This window comes from Schistocerca gregaria, chromosome 8 (assembly GCF_023897955.1).
Source record: "Schistocerca gregaria isolate iqSchGreg1 chromosome 8, iqSchGreg1.2, whole genome shotgun sequence".
In the NCBI taxonomy this organism is placed as follows: Eukaryota; Metazoa; Arthropoda; class Insecta; order Orthoptera; family Acrididae; genus Schistocerca; species Schistocerca gregaria.
In genome coordinates, this window is record NC_064927.1 from 122,557,328 (window position 1) to 122,570,526 (window position 13,199).

Consider the following 13,199-nt stretch of genomic DNA (forward strand, 5'->3'; position numbering starts at 1 on the left):
GGTTACGGAGACATGTGGCACCGTAAGCCTACGTACAGGCTACAAAATTCCCATAAATTACACGACGGTGGTTCACGGGCGCGAAGCTGGTGCCTAACAGCGCCGCGGGTGTGTTCCAATTGCTGATATCAGATGAATCTCGTGGCCGAGAAGACATCAACGTGAGTTCGCTATCATGCTCTTCAAGGCACGGTAGCACGACTCTCGCTTTGTGACACAGATTGTTGTCTTGCTGCAAAATGCTGTTTGACGTTTGGAAAGACATCGAGCACTGAGGACATAAGTGGTCCGCGGTTACGTACACGCACACCACGGCTGTCACGGAGCTTTCGATTACTTCCACAGCTCCTGTGTAAGTCAAGATGAATGCTGCGTTGGGATGATACAGCACTAAGAGCCTGTGTCCGTGAGGCGGTGGCAGTTCTTAGCAGCCTCGATGACTGTCTATCCGGATACGACAGTGGACTTGAGGTAATAAGAACCGTCATTCATCCGACCAGGAAACAAATTTCCGTAGACAAACTGTCCAGGCGCGATAGTCCCGTGCCCACTGAAATCGTAATTAATGTTGTCGATGCGTCAACATGGGTGTCGTCTGCTGCAGGGGCTCAAGTGTGCTGATCGGTGTGGTCTGAAACAGCTCTGCCTGCACCAGAAATGTACTCTGTCGTCATATCTGCACGGAACGTGTGCTGTCCTGTTTTATCGACTGGGCAGGCCTTTGATCTCCACGCTCTGCGATGAGGCGTGCTAGTGGTTTCACCGTCTTTGAGTCCTCCCGTGTTAGCTGAGTGGTCAGCGCGACGGACTGTCATACCTAGCGGCCCGGGTTCGATTCCCGGCTGGGTTGGAGATTTTCTCCGCTCAGGAAGTGGGTGTAGTGTTGTCCTTAACATCATCAATCCATCCCCATCCACACGCAAGTCGCCAAAGTGGCGTCAACTCGAAAGACTTGCACCAGCGGAACGATCTACCTGATGGGAAGCTCTAGCCACACGGCATTTCCATTACCGTCTTTGAACCACTTTCTACAGATACCCATGACCGTGGCTCGCAACAACAGCCTCCCAGCCTCGCCGATCCCGTGATGCGCGTTCCCAGGAGCTGGGCCGTAAACCATCTGCCCTCTGTCAATGTCGTTCATGCAAGTCGATTTTCCTATTTGCGGCCACTAACGCCATTGGGATGATTCTCCTCTCGCATATTCTCCTTGTATACACGAATATTTTCCTTAATAAATTTCAACTGTTGACAGCGAATAATAGGTTCGAGAATCACAAGCGGATGAGGTATGCTTGGAAAAGGCCGGGAGATACAGGAAGATTTCAGGTAGATTACGACATGGTCACGCAGAGCTTCCGAAATCATTTACTGCATTGGAAGGCGTACCCAGAAGCAGATATACACTCAGATCACAATATGATAGTGAAGAGTAGGCTAAAGTTCAAGACAAAAGTCAAGAAGAATCAGTTCACAAAGAACTGCGGTGTGGAAGTACTGAGGAATGAAGAAATACGCTTGAATTTCTCTAAGGCTATAGATTCTGCAATAGGGAACAGCTCAGTAGGCACTTCAACTGAAGAGGAATGCTTATCCGTAAAAAGGGCGATCACTTAGGTTGAAGAGAAAAAGGAGATACAAGCAAGATAACGGTGAACGAACCATGCGTAACAGAAGAAATATTTGAGCTGATCGAATGAAGGAAGTACAAAAATTTTTGGAGAAATTCAGGAATACAGAAATACAATTCACTTAGGAATGAAATGCCGGCCGCGGTGGTCTCGCGGCTATAGGTGCGCAGTCCAGATCCGTGCGACTGCTACGGTCGCAGGTTCGAATCCTGCCTCGGGCATGGATGTGTGTGATGTCCTTAGGTTAGTTAGGTTTAATTAGTTCTAAGTTCTAGGGGACTGATGACCACAGCAGTTGAGTCCCATACTGCTCAGAGCTATTCGAACCATTTTTTTTAGGAATGAAATAAACAAAAAGTCCAGGGAAGCTAAGGCGAATCGGCTGTGTGAAAAATGTGAAGAAATAAAAAAAAAATATTTTCTGGAGGATCGACTCAGTATACAGGGTGGTCCATTGACAGTGACCGGGCCAAATATCTCACGAAATAAGCATCAAACGAAAAAACTACAAAGAACGAAACTCGTCTAGCTTGAAGGGGGAAACCAGATGGCGCTATGGCTGGCCCGCTAGATGACGCTGCCACAGGATATCAACTGCGTTTTTTGAAAAATGGAAACCCCCATTTTTATTACATATTCGTGTAGTACGTAAAGAAATATGAATGTTTTAGTTGTACCACCTTTTTCGTTTTGTGATAGATGCCGTTGTAATAGTCACAAACGTATAAGTACGTGGTATCACGTAACATTCCGCCAGTGCGGACGGTATTTGCTTTGTGATACATTACCCGTGTTAAAATGGACCGTTTACCAATTGCGGAAAAGGTCGATATCGTGTTGATGTATGGCTATTGTGATCAAAATGCCCAACGGGGCGTGTGCTGTGTGTGCTGCTCGGTATCCTGGACGACATCATCCAAGTGTCCAGGCCGTTCGCCGGGTAGTTACGTTATTTAAAGAAACAAGAACCGTTCAGCCGCATGTGAAACGTCAACCACGACCTGCAACAAATGATGATGCCTAAGTAGGTGTTTGAGCTGCTATCGCGGGAATCGGGAATCTCAAAAACGAGAATGCTACCTCAACATCGATTGCACCCGTACCATATTTCTATGCACCAGGAATTGAATGGCGACGACTTTGAACGTTGTGTACAGTTCTGCCACTGGGCACAAGAGAAATTATCGGTCGATGACAGATTTTTTACACGCGTTCTATTTAGCGTCACTCACCAACAGCGGTAACGTAAACCGGCATAAGATGCACTGTTGGGCAACTGAAAATCCACAATGGCTGCGACAAGCGGAACATCAGTGACCTTGGAGGGTTAAATATCATGCGGCATTATGGGAGGAATGATAATTGGCCCCCGTTTTATCGATGGAAATTTAAAGGGTGCAATGTATGCTGATTTGCTACGTAATGTTCTACCGATGTAGCTAAAAGATTTTTCACTGTATGACAGAATGGCGATGTACTTCCAACATGATGAATGTCCGGCACATAGCTCGCGTGCGGGTGAAGCGGTATTGAACAGCATATTTCATGACAGGAGGACTGGTCGTAGAAGCACCATACCATGGCCCGCACGTTCACCGGATCTGACGCCGCAGGATTTCTTTCTGTGGGGAAAGTTGAAGGATATTTGCCATCGTGATCCACCGACAACGGATGACAACATGCTTCAGTGCATTGTCAATGCATGTGCGAACATTACGGAAGGCTGTAACAGCATGCGTTCTCAGAAATGATAAGTTCACAGAGGTACATGTATCACATGGGAAGAACCGAAATGAAATGTTCAAATGTACCTACGTTCTGTATTTTAATTTAAAAAAAACCTACCTGTTACCAACTGTTCATCAAAAATTGTGAGCCATATGTTTGTAATTATTATAGCGCCATCTATCACAAAGCGAAAAAAGTGGTCCAACTAAAACATTCATATTTCTTTACATACTACACGAATAAGTAATAAAAATGGTGGTTCCTATTTTAAAAAACGCAGTTGATATCCATTTGACCTATGGCAGCGTCATGTAGCGGGCCAACTATAGCGCCATCTGGTTTCCCCCTTCAAGCTAGACGAGTTTCGTTCTTTGTTTTTCGTTTGACGCTTATTTCGTGAGATATTTGCTCCGCCACGATCAATGGACAACCCTGTATAAATGATGATGACAGCATGATGTCGAAACGCTTCGTGCCAAACTGTACATAACTATTAAACGTTACTGGAATAAGAAAATGTCTTTTTTAGAAAACTACTTGAATCAATTCGAGAACAATCCATTACTCTCGTTCATTCATGTTATCTTGCCACTATCCATACTTAAAGCGTAGGAGTTGGAGGTCTAGTGATAAGGTGCGAGCTCTCTAGCTCGCACCTTATCACTAGACCTCCAACTCGGGGGACAGAATCCCGGTCAGGCACAGGAATTTTTCAGACAGCCCTTACGCTAGTATTCATCTCTCAGTGATGTGAAGATATGGCAGGTACGGCACGTGGTTCGGATTACACATTAAATCGTAGGCCACGTTTCCCCGGAAGGATTACTATGGTATTGGCATCCAACTGAAAAATCTTGTTAACAGGCGATTGAACAGGCGATAGAACATCCATCCTGAGGGACCTCCGGACAATCATGGCATACGAATTTAGTCCACTTGTGTGTATGAATGACGTAATAAAAGGCATCGGATTCTCTCTAAGGCTATTCGCAGATGATGCGGTTATCTGCAACAAAGTAGCAAACGCCAGAAGGTAATAACGACATGCAGAATGGCCTCCAGAGAATTGATGAAACGTGCAGGCTCTGACAGTTGACCCTGAACGTAAATAAATGAAACATACTGCGCGTACACAGGAAAGGAAACCCTCTACTGTATAGCTACACTACTGGCGACTAACCGCTGGAAACAGTGTTGTTGTTGTTCTGGTGTTCAGTCCTGAGACTGGTTTGATGCAGCTCTCGATGCTACTCTATCCTCTGCATGCTTCTTCATCTCCCAGTACCTACTGCAACCTACGTCCTGAATCTGCTTAGTGTATTCATCTGATGGTCTCCCTCTACGATTTTTACCCTCCACGCTGCCCTCCTTTACTACAATGGCAACCCCTTTATGCCTCAGAACATGTCCTACCAGCTGATCCCTTCTTCTACTCAAGTTGTGCCACAAACTCCTCTTCTCCCCAATCCTATTCAGTGCCTCCTCATTAGTTTTGTGATCTACCTATATAATCTTCAGCATTCTTCTGTAGCACCACATTTCGAAAGCTTCTATTCTCTTCATGTCTAAACTATTTATCGCCCACGTTTCACTTCCATAGATGGCTACACTCCATACAAATCCTTTCAGAAACGACTTCCTGTCACCTAAATCTATACTCGTGTTAACAAATTCTTCTTCTTCAGAAACGTTTTCCTTGCAATTGCCAGTCTACATTTTAAATCCTCTCTACTTCGACCATCATCAGTTATTTTGCTCCCCAAATAGCAAAACACATCTACAACTTTAAGCGTCTCATTTCCCAATCTAATTCCCTCAGCATCACCCGACTTAATTCGACTCCATTCCATTATCCTCGTTTTGCTTTTGTTGATGTTCATCCTATACCCTCCTGCCAGACACTGTCCATTCCGTTCAACTGCTCTTCCAAGTCCTTTGTTGTCTCTGACATAATTACAATGTCATCGGCGAAGCTCTGTTTTTATTTCTTCTCCATGTATTTTAATACCTACTCCGAATTTTTCTTTTGTTTCCTTTACTGCTTGCTTAATATACAAATTGAATAACATCGGAGAGAGGCTACAACCCTGTCTCACTCCCTTCCCAACCACTGCTTACCTTTCATGCCCCTCGACTCTTATAACTGTCATCTGGTTTCTGTACAAACTGTAAATAACCTTTTGCTCCCTGTATTTTACCCCTGCCACCTTTAGAATTTGAAAGAGCGTATTCCAGTCAACATTGTCAAAAGCTTTCTCTAAGTCTACAAATGATAGGAACGTAGGTTTGCCTTTCCTTAATCTAGCTTCTAAGGTGAGTCGTAAGGTCAGTATTGCCTTACGTGTTCCAATATTTCCACGGAATCCAAACGGATCTTTCCCGTGGTCGACTTCTACCCGTTTTTCCAGTCGTCTGTAAATAATTCGCTTTAGTATTTTGCAGCTGTGACTTATTAAACTGATAGTTCGGTAATTTTCACATCTGTCAGCACCTGCTTTCTTTGGGAAAGTTTCTTTGGAAACAGTATCTGCCGTAAAATATGTAGGAGTAACTGACAAGAGCGACCTTAAGTGGAATGACGGCATAAAACAAACAGCAGGAAAGCATACGAGAAATCTTAAGGAAACGTAACTCATCCACGAAGGAGGTGGCTTTTAAGGCGCTTGTTCACCGTTTCTTGAGTATTGCTCATTTGTCTGGGATCTCTACCAGGTAAGAGTGATAAAAGGGAAAGCGAAGATCGTTTAGTCGACGCGAGAGCCTTACAGAGATGCTGAACAAAATCCAGTGGCAGACGCTACAAGAGAGCGTTTTGCATCACGGGGATATGGACTGTTGAAATTTCGAGAGAACTCTTTCTGGAAAGAGTCGCATAACGTATTACTTCCCCCTATATACATCTCGCGTAATGACCATGAGGACGAAATTCGAGAAATTAGAGCCAATACGGATTACCAACAATCATTCTTCCCATGCGCAGTTAGTGATACAAAAAATACCCTGTGCCACACACCATTAGGTGGCTTGCGGAGTATGACGTAGATGTAGATGCATTTAAGGTAAGCTTTGAGACGATGCGCCAGCTGCAGGTAGTGTATAATTCTTTATTCATCCCTTTACACTCGTCCAGCTCTTCTGTATGGCTTCTCTTTAGCATATTTCCAACGAGCACGCGAAGGGTTTTGTGGCTTTCAAACTTGGGGCTGAGGCACCTAATTCTCAAAATACGGAGGGCTGCGGGTGTTCTCCCGCCCACTTTGCGGTTGACCGGCGAGGATGCCTTTGGCGGGTGGCGAGGCGTAAACAACTCGCGCAAAAGCGAAGCCGTTTGAAGCCAGGAGGTCTTTGTAGATCATCGACGGGCGACCTGTTCTGTGGCGTCGGGCGACGTCTTGCCCCCCGCCGGCCTACACTGAAACTCGAAGCCCCTGGACCTCTTTTTTTTTTTTATTGCGAGCCTGAGCCCTTGCAGTAAAAAGAGAAGACAAAAGCGCGCAGTCTTTTTTCCTCGTTTCCTTTTGTTCTCTTCTGTTTGTACGTCCTTGCATCCGCGTGGCTAAATTGCTGCCGTTGCAGAACTGGGACTTGCTCACAAGCAAATCGATTGAACACCGGTGTCAGAATTCAGCTTCATTACTGCATTACTGAAACTGAGCGGAGATGGCTAACAAACGAGGGTCAGTCTGGATGCAGCAAATTTTTGTACTAACACAGTTTGTAACTTACACTATAATTCTAAATAAAGGTATAATATCAACGTAGTAACGTATTGTCCGCCTCCGTAGCTGAGAGCTGGGCGTGGCTGGCCTTCAATAGTGGGACCGGGGTTTGATTCTCAGTACTGCTAGGGATTTTCACTTTATAAGACGCGTGGACCAGGGTGCACTCAGTCTTGTGATGACGACTGATGAAGTAGTCGACCTTTCGTATCCAGAGAGGCAGTAAGAAGGACAGCTCGATGCGTGACAATGGACCTTACCTCGTTCGATGAATTCAATGAGGTTAGCTGGTTATGTGCCGTCTGCTGAGCCCCAGGCCGTGACTGAAAAGCTAGCGTTGACTGGTGCAGTGCCCGGAAATCGGTAGGATTATTCAGGAAACTGTGTGGACTTATTTAAGTACAGAAATGAATGCATTTCATGGAAGTATCTTGGCACTCTTTCCCGTTTACAGGTTCCCATCTATAACTGACTGACTCTTTATTCTCTAAGTCTGCTAAGTCGCCTAATTTGGCCGAGGCTAGTGGAAAGTAAATGGTTCAAATGGCTCTGAGCAGTATGGGACTTAACTTCTGAGGTCTTCAGTCCCCCAGAACTTAGAACTACTTAAACCTAACTAACCGAAGTACATCACACACATCCATGCCCGAGGCAGGATTCGAACCTGCGACTGTTGCAGTCGCACGGGTCTCGACTGAAGCGCCTAGAACCGCTCGGCCACCATGGCCGGCAGTGGAAAGAACCTCCCCACCGCCCTCCTTCAGACTTTGTGATAAAATGGCCCAGTGGATAACTCGCCAAAAACTAATCATGGATTAAGCGTGAAAACAGAAAGAGCGTGCACTGAACTGGGAAAAAAGAAGCAAAATAGAAACAGTGAACGCTCCAACTTCAACATATGCAACACTGAGCGGTTTCCCAGAACCACTTAATCATGGATGTGTGGTCTTGGTGTTGGACTGCAAAGTGGGAGATCTGTTTTCAAACCCGTCGAGATGCCCAATCTTTTTTCCCCACAAACGTTTTAACTTTCCGATGTATCTGTCCTCATTCTGCAGTCTTGGCAATTGTCATACTTCACAATGAGTCTAGAATATGAGTCATGTGAGAAAAACGTATTACCGTTGCATGCAAGTGTGATGAATTGTGCGAGCAGGCGAAATCCCACATAGACGTCTCACAGAAATGAAGACAGCAATAAACGGGTGTGAACTACGTTATAACAAAGAAGTTCAAAAGTCAAAACTTCCAAAACGGAACGCAGAAGTCATAACAAGTGGTACTTGCGTACAACATATGGGAGGTACGTACAGGGTGACAATTATTCAACTATATGAAAAAAAGGTAAATTAGTTAACAACTACTGCGTACATACACTTTATTTAAAATGTAAACGTCACTACAGAAATTCGGATTTAGGTTATGACATGTTCGATGTGCCTGTCATCATTGGCGATGATGTGGCTCAGATGGATTCTGCATGAACCGCTTAAGTGTCGGAACATCTATGATGTCGATGACCTCCTGGATGGCTGTTTCCAGCTCAGCAATGGTTTTGGGGTTATTGCTCTACACCTTGTCTTAAAATATAGCCCCACAAAAAAAGTCGCATGTATTCAGATCCGGAAAATATGGCGACCAATCGAGGCCCATGCCTGTGGCCCCTGGGTCTGGTTCAAGTGGCTCTGAGCACTATGGGACTTAACATCTTTGGTCGTCAGTCCCCTAGAACTTAGAACTACTGAAACCTAACTAACCTAAGGACATCACATACATCCATGCCCGAGGCAGGATTCGAACCTGCGACCGTAGCAGTCGCGCGGTTCCGGACCTCGCCCCTAGAACCCCGAGACCACCGCGGCCGGCCGGCTCTTGGGTATCCCAGAGCCAGAATGTGGTCCTCAAAGTGCCCCTCCGGGTCATCAAACACTGTGCTGCTTCGATGGGGTCGAGCTCTGTCTTGCATGAACCACATGTTGTTAAAATCAAGGTCACTTTGGATAACGGGGATGAAATTTTCTTCCAAAACCTTCACGTACAGTTCGGAAGGCACCGTGTCTTCGAGGAATTTCTCACAGATTATTCCGTGACTGGACACTGTACACCACACAATCACTCACTGAGGGTGAAGAGACATCTCGGTCGCGACATGTGGGTTCTCAGTTCTCCAAATTCACCAATTTTGCTTATTGACGTACCAATCAAAATGAAAGTAGGCTCCGTCGCTAAATCAAACTAAGCATGCGCATACTAATTCCTTTAATGCCTCGCGCAATCCGTGCAATTTGAACGTCCTAACGCAAACCTTTCAGAAGCTATGCCGATTTTATTTCATATAGATCAATAATTTTTACCCTGTAATCTGGAGGTCCGTTCCGTACACCTCGCTATTGAAAATGGACGTTACACCACGACTCTAACACATGTTTGAATACGGCGAACATACACGTCAGTAACCGGGCGGGCAGTTATAATTTTGTGCCGGCAGCGGTGGCCAAGCAGTTCTAGGCGCTACACTCTGGAACCGCGCGACCGCTGCGGTCGCAGGTTCGAATCCTGCCTCGGGCATGGATGTGTGTGATGTCCTTAGGTTAGTTAGGTTTAAGTAGTTCTAAGTTCTAGGGGCCTTATGACCTTAGAAGTTATGTCCCATAGTGCTCAGAGCCATTTGAACCATTTTTGAACCATAATTTTGTGAGAAACAAGGAACACGGGGGAGATTTGAACAGGGATCCAAAGCTGCTCCTTCGAAGTGCGACCACACAACGACGACGTCACGGCTCTCCAAGTACCCTCTATGTTACACGTCTTCAACTTGGATAGTGTACTGTTTCTATTTCATTTAGTTCAGCATATCTTCTTGCTGTTTTAATGCTTCATCTGTGGTCAGTTTTTGATGTACTATCGACTGGGCCATTTTACCACTAAAGCTGAGAGGGATGCGATGGGATGTTTCCCTTGTAAGTCCGAATCATAAGCACGAATGTTTTGGAGACAGCGTCATCAGCTCACTGCTGGCACTGCACTCTTCATGAATAGGGTAAGAAGGCCTTATTTGTACAGCACCCTTTGCCCAGGGTCCCTTCTGGAAGGTTCGACGATAACACAGTGGGAGTTGTTGGTCGCGAAGGTAGCGAGTGATGTCCGCCATAGTTGGTTCTTCTGGAATATTCTCTCGTTGCTACCCTGAAGCTGCGGGGAGCTGGTCACCTAGGCCGAGGCACGAGAGAGACGCTAGTGTCCTTATCGGGTTCAAATATTGGTTCGCCGCTCCTGGCGCTGAAGCAACCAGTCTATTCCCTCCAGCCCAGAATTGCTCTATTGGCTGTATTAATGAACTGGTAGGAATATTTCGACATTGCAACAGCAACAGCTATGAGCTGACCACATGCCCCTCCATATCGCATCCAATGGCAGCATTGACGGAGGATGACACGGCGGCCGGTCGGGTCTGATTGGCCTGTCTACGAGCTGTTCCAGGCTCTTCAGTCTGCAACCGCGCGACCGTTACGGTCACAGGTTCGAATCCTGCCTTGGGCATGGATGTGTGTGATGTCCTTAGGTTAGTTACGTTTGAAGGACTGATGACCTCAGATGTTAAGTCCCATAATGCTCAGAGCCATTTGAGCCATTTTTGGCCTGTCTATGCCCAGAAATCGGACTTTCCCTTAGCTTTACTTAGTAAGACATTACCATAAATCAAATAGTTATAGTTTATTAATACGTCAACATAACGTAGCTGGACGGTATGGTCACCTTGAGCTGTAGCGGAACTCATGTGCACTTACTTAGACCACGGATACTAGAATACAGGGTAGGAGCCACGCGCAGGCGGGTTGTGAGCTGTGAGGTCACTGTGAGAGTTCCCACCACAACTAATGTTACTGTAAACTCTAACTGTGTTAACAGGGTCTCTTTTCCTACTCTGCAATGATATGTTACAACTTTTAAATTTTTTTCAGTTTTTGTCTTCGTTCACTCTCAGCTTGCTCATAACATTCGCATTTTTCTTTCTTGTTGATAGGTTTCATTCTGGTGAAAGTGCTTGTCCTTACGAAACACGTTACAGCAAAGTTCTCCATTCCTCGATGCTTCTCATTTGTAATACTTTAAATGTATTCGCAGTTGTGAATATAGGCAACCATCAGCTGTAGAATGGAATGACGAGAATGAAAATTTGTGGCTGACCGGGACTCGAACCCGGATTTTTCACTTATCGCCTTACCATTTGGCTATCCATGTACGACTGACAGCCAGACCCAAACTTGCAGATGTCTTCAATCATCCGTCTATAACCTGTACTCGTACAGCCATTATTTTATTTCAGAGTTGCTTGCCCAATGTCAGCGGATAAATACCATATTGCAATGCATGCGTTATTCTGAATTACAATGCAGAGTTCCATTGGACAAAAGGAATAACACAGGCACAGCAATATTGTCTCATTTATAATGCCCTGTAACCCTGTAAAAGCTTTTGGGTTACGGTCAATGAAATTGCCGTCTGATTATTGAAATTTTCTTTCTATTTTCGTAGCGAATTCCATAAAACTTTCAGCTGGCTGCGTTAAAGATTAACTTGAAATTGTCTGAAGCCAGTTCTTTCCTGAAACATTTACATTTACCATACAACCGTGCTAAAGTTACATATCCTGCAATTATTTCTAACATCTTAACATTTTCCTTTCAATCTGGAACATTTTACCCTTCGTTTTCAGTGAAATTATCAAAAACTTCTCCCACCTCTGAATCAACCTCTCAAGTTCCAAGTTGTCGCATTCACTTTCGTGTAGAGAATAAATAACTGTCCTGCTTCTCGGAAGATGACACTTGCGCAATCGTATCTTGAGTTTTCGCCCTCGTATTACCAATTACAGTAGCAAATTCTTTCTCACTCTTGTATGTACAACCTGTAAAGTCGCAGCCTTTGGATTATCTTCAGTGACCACTTAGTTCACCGTCCTTTCATAGGGGCTTGTTATTGACAGTCAGAAAAAGAACTCTGAATCACTTTTTGAACATGTTTTAGTTTCAGTAACTCCGCGCTACATAGAGAGAGACTATTTTGTAAATCTGCAAACGTTTGTCTAACGTTCTTTATTTCTGTTTACATAATTTTTGGCGTAAGCACACATTATAGCATTCACAGCAGTGTTTTACCTTTTTTTTCACGGTAAAGTTTTATCTGGTATTAATTTCTTCATTTGCAGAAAACAGATGTCCAACCGCCAATATCTGTTTCTGAGAGTCATCGACCAATAGTAGTGCCTTTCTTCCACTTATATAATCTGGAACTACAGAAATTTCTTATTAGTTGGTAATACATTTAACTGTAAAATATCTTATACTTATTTATGGTAGCTTCGTTTTTGAGCTGGAATATTTCTTTCATTATTAGGCTCATTGCTGTGCTCTAAATCAGCGCCGGAGAATGGAAAATTTAGAGTGGCAACAGTAACGTATCGGAAGAATATACAAGAGTTCATTTTACAAATTTCTTTCATAAGCCGAATTTTTCAAACGTATTGAGCAAGCTTGAGCATTTTCAACTGGAAACGAAATTGCACGTTTACAAGTACAGCGTAACTCGGTGCTCAATCATCGGTCACTAATAAAAATTCACACTGTCGTAAACAACATTGCTTTCGCCCGCACACTTTATTACAACACGGTACGTTACGACAATTGTCGGCTGCTGAGCGCTGCTTGGGTGCACCCTGACGTCAGCGACGCGGCTTGCTACAGCGCATACACCCCATGATCCCCCTCCTGTATTCTACAATCCGTGTCTCAGACGTAGTTCCTCCAGTTTCGATCGACCTGCTGCCAGGTTTTCAGCACCCTCCCCGTTCATACCCACGTACATCATCTCCTTTGTGAAAGTCCGTTTGCAGGTCTTACGAGGTCTTCCTCTCCTCCTGTATCCATCCGCTGGTTGCCACAACAGCGCTGATTTGGGGACTCTCCCATCGTGCATGCGTAGAACATACCTCACAGGCTTAAATTTTCTTCGACAGCGATTTTGTACAGGGTGCGCAGACCACTTCTTTTCAGAACTTCATCATCTGAAAACGCGGTGGCCCGACCTTAAAAATTCGCCTTAAGCACCGTTGGTGATAAAC

At 44.8% G+C, this 13,199-nt stretch overlaps 1 protein-coding gene across 2 annotated transcripts in view; it reads left to right on the plus strand.

Annotated features, from left to right (window-relative positions):
• Positions 1-13,199, plus strand: part of LOC126284716 (fatty acid-binding protein, muscle-like) — a 161,054-nt gene that overhangs the window by 100,889 nt on the left and 46,966 nt on the right. The gene's annotated exons all lie outside the window — the stretch shown is intronic.